This window comes from Dendrobates tinctorius, unplaced genomic scaffold (assembly GCF_039654945.1).
Source record: "Dendrobates tinctorius isolate UK_male_01 unplaced genomic scaffold, ASM3965494v1 ptg000056l, whole genome shotgun sequence".
NCBI lineage: Eukaryota > Metazoa > Chordata > Amphibia > Anura > Dendrobatidae > Dendrobates > Dendrobates tinctorius.
In genome coordinates this window covers 10,912,769-10,931,828 of record NW_027361724.1, presented here as the reverse complement: position 1 = coordinate 10,931,828, position 19,060 = coordinate 10,912,769, and positions in this window count along the sequence as shown.

Here is a 19,060-nt window from a genome sequence, read left to right as displayed (position 1 = left end):
GAGTGGGACGCGGTTGGAGAGCAGGGCTGAGGACGGATACAGCAGGACAGTGCGTGGACAGCGGGGCTGTGAGGAAGACAGTCTTCAGGACAGGGGCCGAATAGTGCCAGCACCCTCCCAGCCCTGTCCCGGCTCAGTCGGACCTCCCCATTGCCAACTGCGCTATCCCCCCTCCCCTGCAGCTTCCCGACCTAAATTTAGTCCCCGGCTTCTACTGCGGCCTACTACAGCGCTAGGCCACGCCCCCCAAAGGCCGCCCAATCACACGAGCTGCAGCTCCACTCTAGCTCCGCCCACTCTGGCACACTCCGCCCACTCAGGCCGCCCTCGCTAAGCCACGCCCCAGCAGACCGCCCAATCACATGTGCTGCAGCTCTGCTCTAGCTCCACCCACTTAGGCCAAACGAACAATCTGCGCACCTCGCTCTCTTGGTCCCGGCATCACCGCGTGTGGTGCATGGAGAGCGGGGCTGAGGAGGAAGGAAGACAGCGGGGCTGTAGAGCAGGGGTCTCAAACACATGGCCCACAGGCCGCATGCAGCCCCTGAGGCAGGCATCTGTGGCCCACTGTGCACCACATGTCTCACTCCCTGAGGCAGGGGGAAGGCACGTATTCAGAAGCAGCGATGTCATTGGCTGTTCTGCGTGCACACACTGCACAGGACCTGTGATGAGGTTACAGGAGGGGGAGGAGTCAGGGGTCACATGACAGGGGCCTCAGTGTGTGCAGGACGGATGCTGCTGTCTGTGTGCTGGTTGTCATGGTACTGGATGAAGGTAAGTTTATGCGTGGGGTCAGGAGGGGTTTACAGGGTGGATGGAGCATAGCCCTGTGTGTTCAAGGTGTATGAAGCGGAGCCCTGTGTGTACGAGGTGTATGGAGCAGAGCCCTGTGTGCACAAGGTGTATGGAGCGGAGCCCTGTGTGTATGAGGTGTAAGGAGCGGAGCACTGTGTGTACAAGGTGTATGGAGCGGAACCGTGTGTACGAGATGTATGGAGCCCTGTGTGTATGAGGTTACGGAGCGGAGCCCTGTGTATACGAGGTGTATGGAGTGGAGCCATGTGTGTATGAGGTGTACGGAGCCCTGTGTATATGAGGTGTGCGGAGCCCTGTGTGTACAAGGTGTACGGAGCAGAGCCCTGTGTTTTTGAGGTGTACGGAGGGGAGCCCTGTGTGTACGAGGTGTATGGAGCGGAGCCTTGTGTGTATGAGGTGTACGGAGCAGAGCCCTGTGTCTACAAGGTGAACAAAGCAGAGCCCTATGTGTACGAGTTGTAAGGAGCAGAGCCCTGTGTGTACAAGGTGTATGGAGCGGAGCCGTGAGTGTACGAGGTGTATGGAGCCCTGTGTGTATGAGGTGTATGGAGTGGAGCCCTGTGTGATCGACGTATACGGAGCGGAGCCCTGTGTGTATGAGGTGTACGGAGCGGAGCCCTGTGTGTACGAGGTGTACGGAACAGAGCCACGTGTGTACAAGGTGTGCGAGGGGTGTATTAAGTTTGAAAGGAATGGGGCCCCCAGCTAAAAAATTTTATGTGCGGCCCATTTACTCTGCCGAGTTTGAGACCCCTGCTGTAGCGGGAGAGAGCGGGAGAGCAGGGCTGTGAAGGAAGAGAATGGGGCTGTGGACGTGGAGAGCAGGGCTGTGAAGGAAGAGAATGGGGCTGTGGAGGGAGAGAGCAGGAGAGCAGGGCTGTGGACAAAGAGACCAGGGCTGTGGAAGAAGAGGGCGGGGCTGTGGAGGGACACCGGCACATGGATGTAGAGTGCGGCTGCGGAGGGATAGAACGGGATGGCGGGTGGAGAGCGGGAATGTTAAGGAAGATAGCGGGACTCACAGTTAGGTACTATACCTGGGCAATGCCGGGCTCTTCAGCTAGTCTATATATATATATCTCAGTCACAAACAGTAATGTCATGATACATGGCAACATAACAATTGCATCCCTGCATAGGAGGCAAATGCTAAATAGCAGTAGTATGGAAACATATATAGTCATATGCAGGCAAAAGTATAATAGCCACGTGCAGGCAAACCTATACATGGAACAGCAGGGATCCCAGAGAAGTGCATGCCCACCCCGCCTTCGACAGGAGCAGAAGCTGATTAAAAATTTCACACCCAGACACTGGGGCACATTACTCCCACATTGAAGGGTTGCAGAGTACACACAGTGGCTTTTGCCACAATACACCCACAGGCAGGGTTGCAGAGTACACATGGGTAATGGAGAATCAGGCTTCTAATCCAGAGAGGCAGCCTGATACCATATCCAAGTGAGGCAGCATTCAAGCAAATGAACCACTTCTCACAGCAGTTGATGTAGCCAGACAGAATAGCCATCCATGACAATTTAGAGGCTCTGTAATTTGAATAAGTAGTTAAATCCTTTAATGAGCATTAGGCCCAACCACAAAGGTAGAGTAAAATTATTTTTTAGGCACACTACTCGTACAGACATGGCTGCAGAGTAAACAGAGGCTTTTGGGCACAGTACCCCCCACAGAAGCTAATGACACATTTCACCCACAGCGCATGTTTCTATACTTCCCCAGAAAACATGTTAAAACTTTCATCCACAGAACATGTTTTCACATTTTCCCCAAAGAAGCTGATAAAAAATTTCATACTCGGATAATTGGCAATTTCCTTTTCCACCTCTGACTTGTTTTTCCACTGAGCCCCCGCTGTCAACTGGGAAAGCCATCAGTAGCTTCTCTACCAATGTCTGCTTGCATTCATGCATTTGGCACTCCCGCACCAGTGATATAAGTAATGATGGTACGTTGTCATTGTAGTGGGGATCCAGCAGGGTGGCCACTCAGTAATCCACACTGGTAACAATATGGGCAACTGTTAGTCGTTGTGCAGAAAGTGCAGCATATGTTGGCTGATGGGTACCAAACTGGCCAGAGGCAACGACAAGATGTTCTCGGTGGGAAGTGTATTGTCTGGGCACTCTGTGTCCCCTCAGCCACGCTCCACTGATGCCCGTGAGCTGATCTGAGTGCCACCCCTCTCTGTACACAGTTGCACCTCCTTCTCTTCATCATCATCATCTTCCCAAACTGTCCCCTGGCTATACAGTTGGGTAGCTGGTCACTAATAGGACAGTAACCCACCCTCCTAGCTATGTGTGGACGACAGGCCTAAAAACAATGTGAATTGACCCTGCTCCCCTTGCTTCTCTTCCTTCAGTGCCACCACCTCATCCATCATGGCCTGAGTTGTTTTTTCCAGTAGGCATATAAGTGATATAGTAATGCTGATGATTGTGTTATGAGCACTGGCCATAATGGTGAAATATTCGAAGCAGCATAATACGGCACACACGTCCCGCATGGAGGCCCACTCATTGTAGAATTGTTGTTGTTCTGCAGAGTGACTCAGCCATGCATGCTGAAAATGCACTATTGCTTGCTGCTGCTTACACAGTCTCTCAAGTATATGCAAGGTGGAGATTCACCTTGTTGGTGTGTCACATATCAGTCGGTGAGAGGGAAGGCAGCAGTTCTAACAATATGTGGGTAGTTTTTCAGAAAGTTTTGCACCACCAAGCTCAGCACATGCACCAGGCAAGAGATGTGCCACAAACCAGCTAATCCCAGAGCTGCTTTGAGATTTTGCCAGTTATTTAAAAACAAAAGGGATGGAAGGCACCACTTAATATATTCCAAAAAGACAGGAGGGCTCACTAAGGTCATGTAAAGAACATGGAATCCAAGAACAAGAAAAAGATCACGCCCATAATCAAGGAGCACCTCAAACATGTATAAAAAGCATGACTCTTTATTAAACAGCTATAATACAACAGCAAAAAAACACATGATATTAAAAACATTTAAAAAAGAGAAATCCTGTTCAAAATCATGCCCTATAATAAAGGCAATGATAACCCCACACCTGAAAATCTCCCCTGAACAGCACAAAAGATATATATGTGTATATATATAGGAACCGCTACAGGTGGTCAAACACTCACCACTGGGATACTAATTAGACAATTCTGCGAGAGATCAAAAAACAGCTGCTATGTCACATCAATGTTGCATGAATTTATAACTAATACAGTTACAAATAATTGCTGTCATACAGACCCAGATATGAAAAGTAGATTAAATATATAAAAGTCCCAGCAAGGGACTTAGAATGGATACCAAAAAAATACCCTAGAAGAACTAGATAATATACACAATAATTTTAAAGTGCATGTAGCTGAAGCCTATAACTAGTGCCATATGGGTCCAATAAAGCAAGCATCCAAATATCAAGGAGAAAAGGTATGCCAGAGAGAAGGCAATAATAGCCACACTCAATCCAGACTTTTTAAACAACCGCCAGGAAATAATAAGACTGGCAAACTGCAATACAAGAGATAGATAATCAAACCTATTCCCAAGGCAAAAAAAGTTCACACATCAGTTACATGTGGAGCCAAAGATGCGAGCCAGGGCCCTGGCAAGGAGGAGAGAGAGAGAGGTGGGGGATAAATTCCCACTCGTATCGCCACAGATTGTGGCTTCCTCAGGGAAGGAAACACAGCAATTATTTGTAACTGTTTTAGTTATAAATTCATGCAACATTGATGTGCCTTTATTATAGGGCATGATTTTGAACAGGATTTCTCTTTTTTAAATGTTTTTAATATCATGTGTTTTTTTGCTGTTGTATTATAGCTGTTTAATAAAGTGTCATGTTTTTTATACATGTTTGAGGTGCTCCTTGATTATGGGCGTGATCTTTTTCTTGTTCTTGGATTCAATTATGCCCGTTTTTTCACACAACCAGGCCGGGCAAGAGATTCACCGTCACCAATGATTCATCTGTCTGCTGTTTGGCAATCTGAACAGAAAAATGTCCAAAAATCATCAGTGGTGGTAGGAAATGGGCTTCAAAGCCTGTCCCAGCCACCACTACATTTACCCAGTGGGCATTTAGGGAGATGTAACTTCCTTGGCTGTGCTTATTGGTCCACGTATCAGTGGTTATGTGTACCTTACCACTGATTGTGTTGTTCGGTGCACACCTGATTTGATCTGCAGCATGTTTGTGCAGGGCAGTGATGGCCCGCCTAGAAAAGTAGTGTAGTGCTGGACAGCCACCACCATCAGTTTTTTAAATTTGTCCATCTCTACCAGCCAGAATGGCAGCATTTCAAAGACCAGTAAATTGGAAATGCTGTTGTCAGGAACACCACACTGCACTTTCTCACTGAGCCAGTGCACGTGTCCTGAGTACAAAAACAGTACTCAAAGATACCTGTGGAGCAGGGCAGCAGCAGTGACGATGCGTGCTTCAGACTATCATGACCTGAAGCACGTGACTGCTGGGGGGCGTGACCTAAGCTAGGAGCTGCAGGGAAACTCCTAGAAAGGTAACTACGGGACAAGTTACCAAGGGGCATAGACAGGGACGTAAACCAGATCAAGCCGGGGTCAAAGCACGAGATAGCAGGACAGTACCAAAGGGTTAGACAGAGCGGATAGTCAGGACGTAGCAGTAGATCAGAAAACCAGAAAGGGCAATAGACGGTACAATACGGGCAAACGGTAACGGAGTAACGATAGCCAAGCCAGGAGGTCAGAACCGGAGAAGACAATAATACCAAAACGTGAGACAGAGAACAGCGTGAGGGGACAGACTGGGTCATACATGGGAGTCAAACAAGCAATGCAGTATACAAACACACCAGGGGTCAGACACACAGCCAGAATAACAGTATAGCTGACAGGGAATCCTAGTCTGGAGTGAATATAAATACCCCTCCCAGATCCAAAGGGAGGCCAGCAAAATTAACCCTGAGAAACCAGGACATTAACCAGGTACTAACCATGACAGCACCCCCCTCTTAATGGGGGGCCACTGGACCCCCAGGTTTCTCAGGGTATCTGGCATGAAAAGCCCACACCAGTCGATCAGCGTGCACCGAACTGGCCGGAACCCATGACCGATCCTTAACGGAATATCCCTTCCAATGAATAAGGTACTGAAGTCTCCGGCGCACCCACCGTGAATCAATGATGCACCCTACCTCATACTCCAGTTGACCCTCTACCAATACTGGTGGAGCCACGGATGAGGGATCTTCTCTAACTGTCCCCACAGGCTTTAATAGGGACCTGTGGAAGACGTTAGATATTTTGAAGGAGGTGGGAAATTGTAATCTGTATGCCACCGGGTTGATCACATCTACAATCTTGTATGGACCAATAAATTTGGGGCCCAACTTCATAGAGGGTATCTTAAGTTTGATGTTATGGGTGGACAACCAGACTTTTTCCCCCACAGTTAACTCAGGACCCAACCCCCTCCTCCTGTCTGCAAATGTTTGTACCTCTTCTGGGCTTTAGAGATGTTCCCCTGCACCTCCCTCCAGAGGGTTTTTAACTGTTGTACCATCCCCTCGGCACCATGGCAATCCGAATCCATACGGGAAAATTCCCTAAACTGCGGAACAAACCCATAATTGACCTGAAAGGGAGACTTTCCGGTAGACTCATTAATACGACAGTTAAATGCAAATTCTGCCATGGGTAATACCTCACACCAGTCTTCCTGTCAGGAGAAAGCCAGGCACCTTAGAATCTGCTCCAATGACTGGTTGGTGCGTTCAGTCTGTCCATTGGATTCCGGGTGATAGGCAGAAGAGAATGACAACGTGACCCCCAACTTCATACGAAACGCTCTCCAAAACCTGTCCACAAATTGCACACCCCTGTCCGACACCACGTTCACAGGCACTCCATGCAACCAAACAAAGTGCTGTATAAACAAGCGGGCCAAGGTTTCAGCAGATGGTAACGCAGGTAATGGCACAAAGTGGGCTTGCTTAGAAAATCTATCATCCACTACCCATACCACTGAGTTGCCCTAGGAAGATGGAAGATTGGTGATAAAGTACATGTACAGGTGTGTCCGTGGTTTATCCGGAATTGGCAAAGGCACCAATTCCCTGGCCGGGCGGACCTGAGAGCTTTTAGAGCGAGCGCACACCCCACAAGTATTTTCAAACCTTTTTATATCAGTACGCATAGAGGGCCACCAAAAACCCCTAGCTACTGCCCCTGGGTAGCTGCAATACCAGGCTGTGCACTTAGCGCAGAATCATGAAATTCTTGAAGGAGTGTGAGACGGAATTGTTCGGGTACAAACAATTTACCTGGGGGTTTATTCCTGGGAGCTTGTGCTTGTGCTTCCAGAATCTCTCTATGTAACTCAGAGGAGATTTCGGCTACAACCACTCCCGGTTGAAGAATGAAGGAAGGAGGTTCTGGAGGGGACACAGAATCAAAACTTCTGGATAAGGCACCCGCCTTTACATTTTTAGACCCTGGTCAGAACGTGATGGTAAAATGAAATCGAGAAAAAAAGTGCCCCCCGAGCCTGTCTGGGGGTCAATTTCTTAGCAGACTAGATATAGGCCAGGTTTTTATGATCAGGGATGACCGTAATGGGATGAGCGGCCCCCTCCAAAAAATGCCTCCATTCTTCAAAGGCCAATTTAACCGCTAACAATTCCCTGTTACCAACATTATAATTTCTCTCGGCCGAAGAGAAATTCTTAGAGAAAAAAGCACAGGGTTTGAGGTTAGTCAGGGTAGAGGGGCCCTGTGACAATACTGCCTCCACCCCCACCTCCGAAGCATCGACCTCGACGATAAAAGGTCTTGACGAATCGGGTTGTACCAACACAGGGGCTGTGGTAAAACACTTCTTTAATGTAAGGAAAGAATCTTTTGCTGCCCCGGACAAATTTTTTACATCTGCCCCTTTAAGAGTGAGGTCCGTCAAGGGTTTCACCACCCGCGAGAACCCTTTAATGAACCTTCCCTGGATCCATGCGGAATCCCTCCCCGGATACAATTACACCCAGAAAAGGTAGTTCTGGCATAAAAAATGAGCACTTCTCCAGCTTAGCATACAAATGGTTCTCCCGGAGTCTCTTAAGAACCGTACGTAGATGGTGTAAGTGTGACTGACTGTCCTCAGAGTATATCAAGATGTCATCCAGGTAAATGACTACATAACGCCCAATCAGGTCAGAAAAAAACACATTAATGAAATTCTGAAAAACAGTAGGAGCATTAGTGAGGCCGAAGGGCATAACCAGGTTTTCAAACAGCCACTCAGTTGTCAGGAACGCTGTTTTTTCTCTTTCGTCCCCCTCCCGGATCCTTATAAGGTTATAAACCCCTCATAGATCGAGCTTAGAAAACCATTTGGCCCCCATGAGTTGGTTGCATAGATCAAGAATCAACGGGAGAGGATACGTGTTCTTAACAGTTAAGTTATATTGCACAGATCCAGTCAGTCCCACCATTCAACATAAGAGACGCTCTCACAAATCACTTAACCATCTGCTCACTCTTTCTATCCTCCTTCTCCTAGTTACAGGAGACATTGCTCCCAACCCTGGTCCCCCATGTTATAGAAAGTCAAACCCCCCCAACTGCTACACTCAGAAACCCCTCTAATCTTATTAATATTCCCTGCATGCCATCTGTCTCTCTTAATTGTGCACTTTGGAATTCTCGCTCAGTGTGTAACAAACTCTCCTTCACTCATGACTTTTTCCTTTCTAATTCTCTTAACCTCCTGGCTCTTACTGAAACCTGGATCCAGCACTACTACCGCTGCTGCTGCTCTTTCATACTGGGGACTACACTTCTCTCATACCCCAAGATCAGACAAAAGAGCAGGTGGAGGCGTTGGTCTGCTCCTATCACCAAAATGTACCTTTCAGGTTATCCCTCAACTACCCTCACTAGTCTTCCCTTCTTTTGAGGTCCATGCCATCAGACTCTACACCCCCTTCTCCATGCAAGTGGCGGTGGTGTATCGTCCTCCCGGCCCCTCCCATCAGTTTCTGGATCATTTTGCCACTTGGCTTCCACATTTTCTCTCCTGTGACATCCCTACCCTCATCATGGGAGATTTCAACATCCCCATTGCTCTTCCCCTCTCCCCATCTGCTAATCACCTTTTATCTCTAACCTCCTCGTTTAGCCTTTCGCAGCTTACTAATTTTCCAACTCATGAAGACGGAAACTCCCTCGACTTGGTCTTCTCTCAGTTTTGTACAGTGGATGATTTTGCAAACTCCCCTCTCCCGCTCTCTGACCACAATCTTCTTTCATTCTCTATCAAGAACTGCCAGGCTGCGCAGGTCACCCCCACTGTCCATATTTATAGAGACATACTAACACCCAGAAACTTATGAAGAACTTGCAGTCTTCATTGGCCCCTATCTCCTCCCTCTCATGTCCTGATTCCACATTGAAGCATTACAATTAAACACTTCAAAGTGCCCTGGATGAATTTGCATCCCCTATAAATAGAACACCACAACACAGACGGCGACAACCCTGGCACACCCTGCAAACATGTTTCCTGCAGCAGTGCTCCAGGTGCGCCGAACGTCTGTGGAGAAAATCCAATCTACAAGAAGATTTTCATCCATTATAAGTTTATGCTTAGAACATACAACACTGCCCTTCACCTCTCCAAACAAACCTATTTCAACACCCTCATCACCTCACTGTCCAATAACCCGAAACGTCTCTTTGACACTTTTCATTCTCTACTCAACCCAAGAGTGCAGGCCCCAACCACGGAGCTCCGAGCTGACGATCTGGCCAATTACTTCAAAGAAAAAATTGACCACATTCGACAGGAAATTATCTCCCAATCACCTCATACCATGCACTGTCCTCCCTCCCCCACTGCATCTAGCTCACTCTCTGATTTTGAACCAGTCACAGAAGAAGAAGTAAGCAGGCTCCTTGCATCTTCTCACCCAACCACTTGCACCAGTGACCCATTTCCGTCACATCTCCTCCAGGCCCTTTCCCCTGCTGTCACCCATCGCCTAACTAAAATATTTAACCTCTCTCTCTCTTCTGGTATCTTTTCCTCCTCATTTAAGCATGCCATCATACATCCACTACTTAAAAAACCATCTCTCGACCAAAACTGTGCCGCTAACTATAGACCTGTCTCTAATCTTCCCTTCATCTCTAAACTCCTGGAATGCCTGGTCCACTCCCGTCTTATCCGCTATCTCTTTGATAACTTTCTTCTCAACCCTCTCCAATCCGGTTTCTGCTCTTTACACTCTACTGAAACTGCCCTCACTAAAGTCTCTAATGATCTACTAACAGCTAAATCAAATGGTCATTACTCCATGCTAATTCTCTTGGATCTCTCTGCAGCATTCGACACTGTGGATCATCAGCTCCTCCTCACTATGCTCCGTTCCATTGGCCTCAAGGACACCGTTCTCTCCTGGTTCTCCTCCTATCTCTCTGACCGCTCCTTTACTGTATCTTTTGCCGGTTCCTCCTCCTCTCACCTTCCCCTAACTGTTGGGGTTCCTCAAGGATCGGTTCTAGGCCCCCTCCTCTTCTCTTTGTACACTGCCGCTATTGGTCAAACAATCAGTAGATTTGGTTTCCAGTACCATCTCTATGCTGACGACACCCAATTATACGCTTCTTCTCCTGACATCACACCAGCCTTTCTAGAAAACACCAGCGATTGACTAAACACTGTGTCTAACATCATGTCCTCACTATATCTGAAACTGAACCTGTCAAAGACTGAATTCCTTGTGCTTCCTCCCTCTACAAATGTACCTATACCCGCCCGACATTGCCATTTCTGTGTGTGGTTCCACTATTACTCCCCAGCAACATGCCCGCTGTCTTGGAGTCATACTTGACTCTGAGCTTTCCTTTGCCCCCACATGCGATAACTGGCTCGCTCTTGTCATCTGCACCTCAAAAACATTTCTAGAATTCAACCTTTTCTTACTTTTGACTCTGCAAAAACTCTTACTGTTTCTCTTATTCATTCTCGTCTCGACTATTGTAACTCTCTTTTTATCGGTCTCCCTCTTACCAAACTCTCCCCTCTCCAATCTGTCTTGAATGCTGCAGCCAGGATCATATTCCTCTCCAATCGTTACACCAATGCCTCTACCTTGTGCCAGTCATTACACTGGCTACCCATCCACTCCAGAATTCAGTATAAACTTATTACCCTCACCCACAAAGCCCTCCATGGCTCAGCACCACCCTACATCTCCTCCCTTGCTTCAGTATACCACCCTACCCGCGCCCTCCTTTCTGCTGATGACCTGAGGTTAGCATCCTCAATAATCAGAACCTCCCACTCCCATCTCCAAGACTTTACATGTAATGTGCCAATTCTTTGGAATGCACTTCCCAGGTCAATACGATTAGTCCCCAATCCCCACACTTTTAAGCGTGCAAACGCATTTATTCAGACTGGCCAATCGCCTCAACACATTAACCTAATCTATCCCTGTGTGGCACAGCCAAAAGTTTTACCATAACCAGGTTCCCCGCATCATGTTCCCACATGCTTTATGCATCTATTAGCCCTCTGTGTCTGTACTGTTACACACTTAACATTATGGCTGGTCCATACAATCAGGGCAGCCGTTACCACCCACCTTTCTTGTCTACCTCTTTCCTCATAGATTGTAAGCTTGCGAGCAGGTCCCTCATTCCTCTTGGTATTTGTTATAATCTATGTGATTATTGTTATGCTGTAATGTCTATTGTCTGTACAAGTCCCATCTGAAATGTAAAGCGCTGTGGAATATGTCGGCACTATAGAAATAAAATTTATTATTATTAGCAGTAATTTTGTTCAGTTCCCGAAAGTCGAGGCACGATCGCAACCCACCATCTTTTTTCTTTACAAAGAAACACCCCGCTGCCACGGGTGAGACCGAGGGCCGAATATGCCCCTTGCGAAGGCTCTCTTTAATGTACTCTTTCATAGCTTGGCGCTCAGGCCCAGACAAATTAAACAAACGAGCCTTGGGTAATTTGGCTCCAGGTATTAAATCGATAGCACAATCATATGGTCTATGTGATGGGAGCACCTCAGCCTTTCTTTCGGAAAACACATCTTCAAAGTCTCTCAGGTACTCCGGAATACCTTCCAGACCAACAGACAACACAGATACAGATTTTATCGGATTGACCAAAGGAACCGGGTCACCACACAAACCATTATCATCACATTCCCATCGGATGATCTCCCCCTTCACCCAATCAATGAGAGGATTGTGGCGTTGCAGCCAGGGCATCCCCAATACCAGTCCTGCAGGCAGATTATTCATAATGAAACAACTTAACTTTTCCACATGAGTGGAACCCACTTTCATAGAAAAAATTTCAGACATAAAGCAAATTCCATCCTGGGTAAGAGAGGATGAATCCACAGCCACAATTTTTAAAAGGGTCTTTTAACCTGACTGTCCCTATCTTATTAAAAGTCACAACTTGGGCATCAATCAGATTAATGGAGGAACCACAGTCAACAAAGGCGGTGGTCACAACAGGACTGCTAGCAAGTTCCAATTCAACCTGGAGCACCATCTTTGTACGTGAAAAAAAATGTACCTGGGAGTCTGGACAACCTCCTCGATTGTTGCCCAGACTCAGTCGTTTCTCTGATGGTTTCTCTGAAGAAGGGCAGGAGGGGCAATTCCTTTTCCAATGTCCAGAGGCTCCACAGTAAAAGCATAGTAGGTTGTCTCTACGGTGCCTTCTCTCTTTCTCCTTAACCGAGACTGACCCAAGCTCCATTGGCTCAGATACAGGTGCAGTGTCACACAATTTGGGGTACAAGGGAGACTCTTGTTGTATCATTCCTCTAGCACGGAGTCTCCGGTCCATACGGACCGCCTGCATCATGGCTTCCTCCAGGGTATCAGGAGGAGGATGTAATGCCAGAGTGTCCTGCAGACGGTCAGACAGGCCCCTGCGGAACATCCCCCTCAGGGCGTCATCGTTCCAGGATACTTCGGAAGTCCAACGTCTAAACTCTGAGAAGAACCTTCAGCAGAGTGCCTCCCCTGTGTCACACTCATCACCATATTCTCTGCCATACGCACTCTATCAGGCTCATCATAGATGTTCCCCAGAGTCTCAAAGAACAAGTTCACTGACATCCGTTCAGGAGCAGAGGAAGACAGAGAGAAAGCTCATGCTTGCGGCGCCCCCCCGAAGTAGGGAAATAATGACCCCCACCCTCTGGAACTCGTCCCCGGAGGAGCGGGGCCTTAGAGAAAAAAAAGCTTGCATCCTTCTCTGAAAGACCTGAACTCCTTTTTATCCCCTAAGAAAGGGTCTGGCAATTTGACCGGAGATTCGGGGGATGCAAATGACACATCTCTACCCCCAGAACTATGAGCCCCTGCATCGACAGTCCCCTGAACAGTATCCACCAACTGTTGCTAGGTATGAGCCATCTTGCGCTGTTCCACATTGAGTTTATGGAACATTTGGGTCAAGTGCTTGATCTGATCAGCCAAAGCTTGTATGGGATCCATGAGGATAACACACTTTTTTTTTTCCTTCAGAGGAAAAAAAACTGAAATGGTCAGCTATAATGTCAGGAACACTGCACTGCACTTGCTCACTGAGCCAGTGCGCATGTCCTGAATACAAAAACAGTGCTCAAAGATACCTGCGGAGCAGGGCAGCAGCGGTGACGATGCGTGCTTCAGACTATCAAGACCTGAAGCACGTGACTGCTGGGGGCATGACCTAAGCTCCACAGAGCTAGGAGCTGCAGGGAAACTCCTAGAAAGGTAACTACAGGATAAGTTGCCAAGGGGCATAGACAGGGACGTAAACCAGAACAAGCCAGGGTAAAAGCATGAGATAGCAGGACAGTACCAAAGGGTTAGACAGAGTGGATAGTCAGGACGTAGCAATAGATCAGAAAACCAGAATGGGCAATAGACGGTACAATACGGGCAAACGGTAACGGAGGAACGATAGCCAAGCCAGGAGGTGAGAACCGGAGAAGACAATAATACCAAAACATGAGACAGAGAACAGCGTGAGGGGACAGACCGGGTCATACACGGGAGTCAAACAAGCAATGCAGTATACAAACACACCAGGGGTCAGACACACAGCCAAAATAACAGTATAGCTGACAGGGAATCCTAGTCTGGAGTGAGAATAAATACCCCTCCCAGATCCAAAGGGAGGCCAGCAAAATTAACCCTGAGAAACCATCACATTAACCATGACAGCTGTCATTCAGGACCATGGCTCATGGGTGGCTATAGAGGGTATCTCCTCTTTCTCTTAAGGGTTTGGGGGATGGAAAGCTGAACACTTCCTTAAGATGGTGTGGAGATGCTTGCTGAAACTGGTGGTGATGGTGATACTGTTACATCCTCTCTTTGTGGGAAGGCAGGTGGCCCTGTTCATCATGAGTGGGAGGAAGAGGCCGAGAGGAGATGAGGGAGAAAAAGGAGGCACAGATCTGTCATGCTTTTAAAGGTGTGTACTCCACTGCACTTTGTGCTTGGAATTCAGATACCTCACCAGGTGGTGCTTAGGTTCAGAATATGAATGCTCTGCTTCGGAGTCAGATGGCAGAGTGTGCCATGAAGAAATGCCACACCAGGAAGCTCTTTTGAGCTGACTTTGGTGTGCTGTCTTCAGTGGCATGGTGGGAAGTAGCAGCTGATATACTTGCTAGTGGCCATCCACTGTGCCTTTGCACCTTGCCCCCTCTTTTCTGTGCTGCTGTGGCAGAGTGGCCACCTAGTCTTACTTATGAACTACACATGTCACTAGAATGGCCTCCACTCCATGTGGTGCCTAGGACATTATCATCCCCACGTCATCAATTGTGCACTTTCTGAAGTAGACCAGGTGGAAGATGATGCAAAGGAACTGGAGTCACTCTCAGCCATCCAATCTAACACTTTTTCAATATTTTGTGGCCTCACCATTCGTGCAGTGGTATTCAGGCCTATGAAAGGATGCATAACGTCCTGCCACCTGCGTGCAGCAAAGGAAGGTGTTGCATTTGGGCACGTAGCAGGTACCTTCTCTCCCTGTATCAGTTACATCACTATCACCATCAGCAGCTATAATAGCACCACCACGACCACTCCATGTCCCTTATTTGATACTCTCCTCATTTTTGGAAGTGTTTTTTCTAAACACTAATTGCAAAGAGATGGCAGAAAAGTAGATTTATTTATTCGCAAAACTACTACATAACATACCGCCATTCCAAAAAATTATTTATTTGGATTAAAAATGGCATCAGGAGGGCTGATATCAATTATTTATTTCCCAGACTACTAAAAAACACATCAGTTTAGAAAAATTATTTATTTGACCTATAAATGGCAACGAGATGACTGAAGCCAATTATTTCTTTGCCACACTACAAGACAAGATAGCGGAATAGAAAAATTATTTCTTTGGCCTACAAATGGCAACAATGTGGCTGATGTCAATTATTTATTACCCAGACTACTAAATAACACACACTGGTTTAGAAAAAAAATTTTCTTTAGCCTATAAATCTCAATGAGATGACTGATGCCAATTAGTTATTTTTGTGACTATAAAAAAACACATAGCGGTACAGAAAAAATATTTATTTGGTCTATAAATAAAAATGAGATGGTTAATTCCAACTATTTATTTCCCAGACTAAAAAACACACATCTGTTCTGAAATAATATTTATTTGGCCTATTAATGGCAACAAGATGGCTGTTGAGCTGTTGACAATTATTTGTTTCCTAAAATACTAAGAAACACAATGACCCTGAAAAATTATATACGATATGATGTGTATATATATATATATATATATATATATGCAGAAATGGGTCATTCCATATCAAGTGATCCAAATATGATTTTTTTTTTACCTGACGTCTTTAGATTTTTTTTATTTTTTTTATGAAGTACAACTTTAGTTAATTACAAATTAAAAGTTTTGAATTTTTTTCTTCATCAGTTAATTTTTTACAGACTTTTAAAGTTTTAAAAAAGCGTGAATTTTGGCTTGGTATGGCTTTACATTTTTTATCATATCTCGGGCTAGAATTAAGATAAAGAGGTGAAGGAGGCATCATTTTTCTCATAACGGTACAGGCTTTCATATGATGTCACAAGACTATGTTTCTTTCTATTTTGTATTGGAGAAATTTTTTTCAAAATTTTGATGCGCAATTGTGAAAAAAACGTATGTTTTAAAACTGTGAAAAAATGCATGCGTGTTACTTGTGTTCTTGTTTATATTTGTACAGGGATTCAACTTGGGACCTATCAAATTATTATTTTTTTAAGCTTTTAATCATCTGATTTTATGTTTGTGAGTTTTTTCCTTTTTCTTTTCAAATTACAACTTATTGAATTCAACATTTATATGCAACAACAAAGAAACACAAAAAACAAACACCGTAAGTGCCAAAATAAATACATCTTAATCATCACACAACTTGCTCAGCATTTTCAACTTGAATGCATTGAACAAACCAAAAGAAAAAAGGTGATCATATCCTTAAGTGTGATTTTCTAAATACAGTCTCATCCTAAAAAAACAAGATTAAAAGAACCAATCTTTTACTACCTATTTATACATGTAACATTTTTTTTCTGTTATATCACTAAACATATCATTTATGAAGTGTTTAAGAAGAATAGTTCAGTAGTTAAATCCTCATTCAATAAAATATGAACTAATCAAACATTTAATAGTGCGTTTTAAACTGGCCTGTTATCATCAATTTGTCCCTTCTAGTGGGTGAAATGTAATCTTCTCCATAAGCGCTTACTAGCAATGGCCATTTCCATTTGTGTCAAAGAGTATGTACGGCCTGTCAAGGTTTTCGGCTCCACCTGAGTTAATATCAACTTTTAAAAAGTCTGGTTTTCTTGGATACACAAAGGATGGTGCTGGACCAGAAGGATGCAAAAAAGTCACTTCTACTTCTTCATTTTCACAATCTTTGGAGAGTACAGTAGCCAGCCACCAGCGCCAATCATATTCACAGGTCACAATAACCAGTTATGTCATCCATTGCCAATCTTGTGCCGCCTTATACCACTTCATGAACTTTACTGTCTTTGCTGAATGAAAAAATCCTTGTTTATATTTCTGTTTCCTGTAACCGATGTTTTAACAAACTCTCCTCCTCTTCGTATTCCTGGTTTGTACAATACATGAACTGGATGTTAAGAATATTTTTCTCCCTCCATTTAAAAAGTTGCATCGGTGTTAAGATTTGGTCTGAATATGGCCTCTAGAGGCTAGCTCGAGCTGCAAGGTGTTTCACGGTGCCTCTTAAACCATCACATACACCTTTGCCATGAGCAGTGACAAAGAAGTGCCATTCAGCTCCCTCTCCAAATATTTCTTGTGATGGCATACATTTATTTAAGTTTTTCCTGATTTTATACTGTGCAGAAGAGCCATCTGAGAAGTAGTAGACCTTGCTCAAACTTGGTAGGATGTCCGTTTTTATCACTGAAATCAATTTTTTTTGGAACAAATGAACAGCTATTGAATCATGAAGTAAACACTCAGATATCATAACTATACTTTTGTACTTTATTTCTACATTCTCATTGTAATAGATCGCAAAAGGGTGCACAGTTGCTTGTTCATTGCTCCAGTGAAATGACTGTGCTTCATCCTGAACAACAAAGGAATAGTTCTCTGAGAAGTCTAAGCTTATTACTGCCTCATGTTGTTTGATGCTTTCTTTGAGGTGATTGTAGTAGTCAGACTGTTGGCGAGCTATAAATGAGTGTATCTTAAGGACTAGCAGCTGTTCACAAAAACATTCTATAAAATGTTCTGCACTTTTACAAACAGTGTCAAAAGTACATCTGTCAACAGATATCCACTGTTTATAAGTTATATTATCTAACATAGCCTCTTCAAAATAATTTAATATTTTTTCTTTGAGAGCCTACTACTGAAGGACATTTTTTGCAAATATTGAGGTAACAACTCCAACTCTTTTCTGGACACAATATTTGAGACAGACATACTTTGTAATCGCCAAGGTTGGACTCGCCAATCTGAATATCTTTAAGCTTACCCCCTTCAATCATGTGCTTAGTGTACTGGTGTGTTGTACATACGCATAGAGTGTGTACCACTACCACCAGCCAGGACACAATTATTCGGTCGCAGTTCAGCAAATTTTGAAAATCTTATTTTGGCAGAAGTGGAATTTTTTTCTTTAAAAAGTTCATAGGTTTCTTTCAAATTGGTAAGAACCAGCCTCTACTGGACATGAGTTTTCTTACCGTTCACTTTCATAGACAAACAATCTTTATTGCCAAGCATAATTCTGCTTATTCATCACTATTGTAAAAATCTTTCACTTTACCCACTATAGCTTCATCTAATGTTTTGCCTGGCTTAGGATCAGGACAAGACATGAAACCTTTTTGTTCAGCTAGAGATTTGACTTTTCTAGCCATTTCTATTCATGTCCACCTCTTCGGTAGTGTAGTCAGAATCATGAACTGTCCACTTCTGCTATGGGTGGATTTAAATTTATCTTTAAGCTGCAATGATCTCTGAATCAGTGTCATTTTTTCCTTCACGCTCTACTGTTTCACCTACCAGCTCAAGGGTCGATTTTTTGTGACTTTTTCTAATTTTTTTGGCAATAACCTGGATAATGGATTTTTTTTGTAATGGGCAATTCTTCGATGTTAGAAAGTGATTTATTCAAATACTCTATTGTTAAATCAGGATTTATAAAATCCTCTGTGTTGGAAGTTACAGGTTCTTCAAAATTTTCTGCCTGCAGAGTGTTTTTCTCTTTTGCAAGTTGCTTTCTACAACTGTCACAAATTTTCATGCCTGCATTGATTGATGGATTTATATGAAACATCCAAGGATTGCAACAGTAGCAGCCATTGCTGTGTGAGAAAAATACAGTTATTATTAAGGAAGATGGGAAATAAAATTAAAGATTTACAGTACACTTGAGATATAACTGTGTTACTATAAAGTGAGTATTAGGCTAGGGTCACACTACGTTAAAGCAGTCCGTTCAACGCATAATGTTGATGGACTGCATTAATGCTATAGCATAACGCGATCGAGTTATGCTATGCCATTAATGGAGATGCTTCATCTGCGCTAGCGGGGACGGAGCCTCGGATGCTGCAGCCCACGTCCGAGGCTCCATCACAGAATGATGGCACATCGCTAGCGCATGCCGATT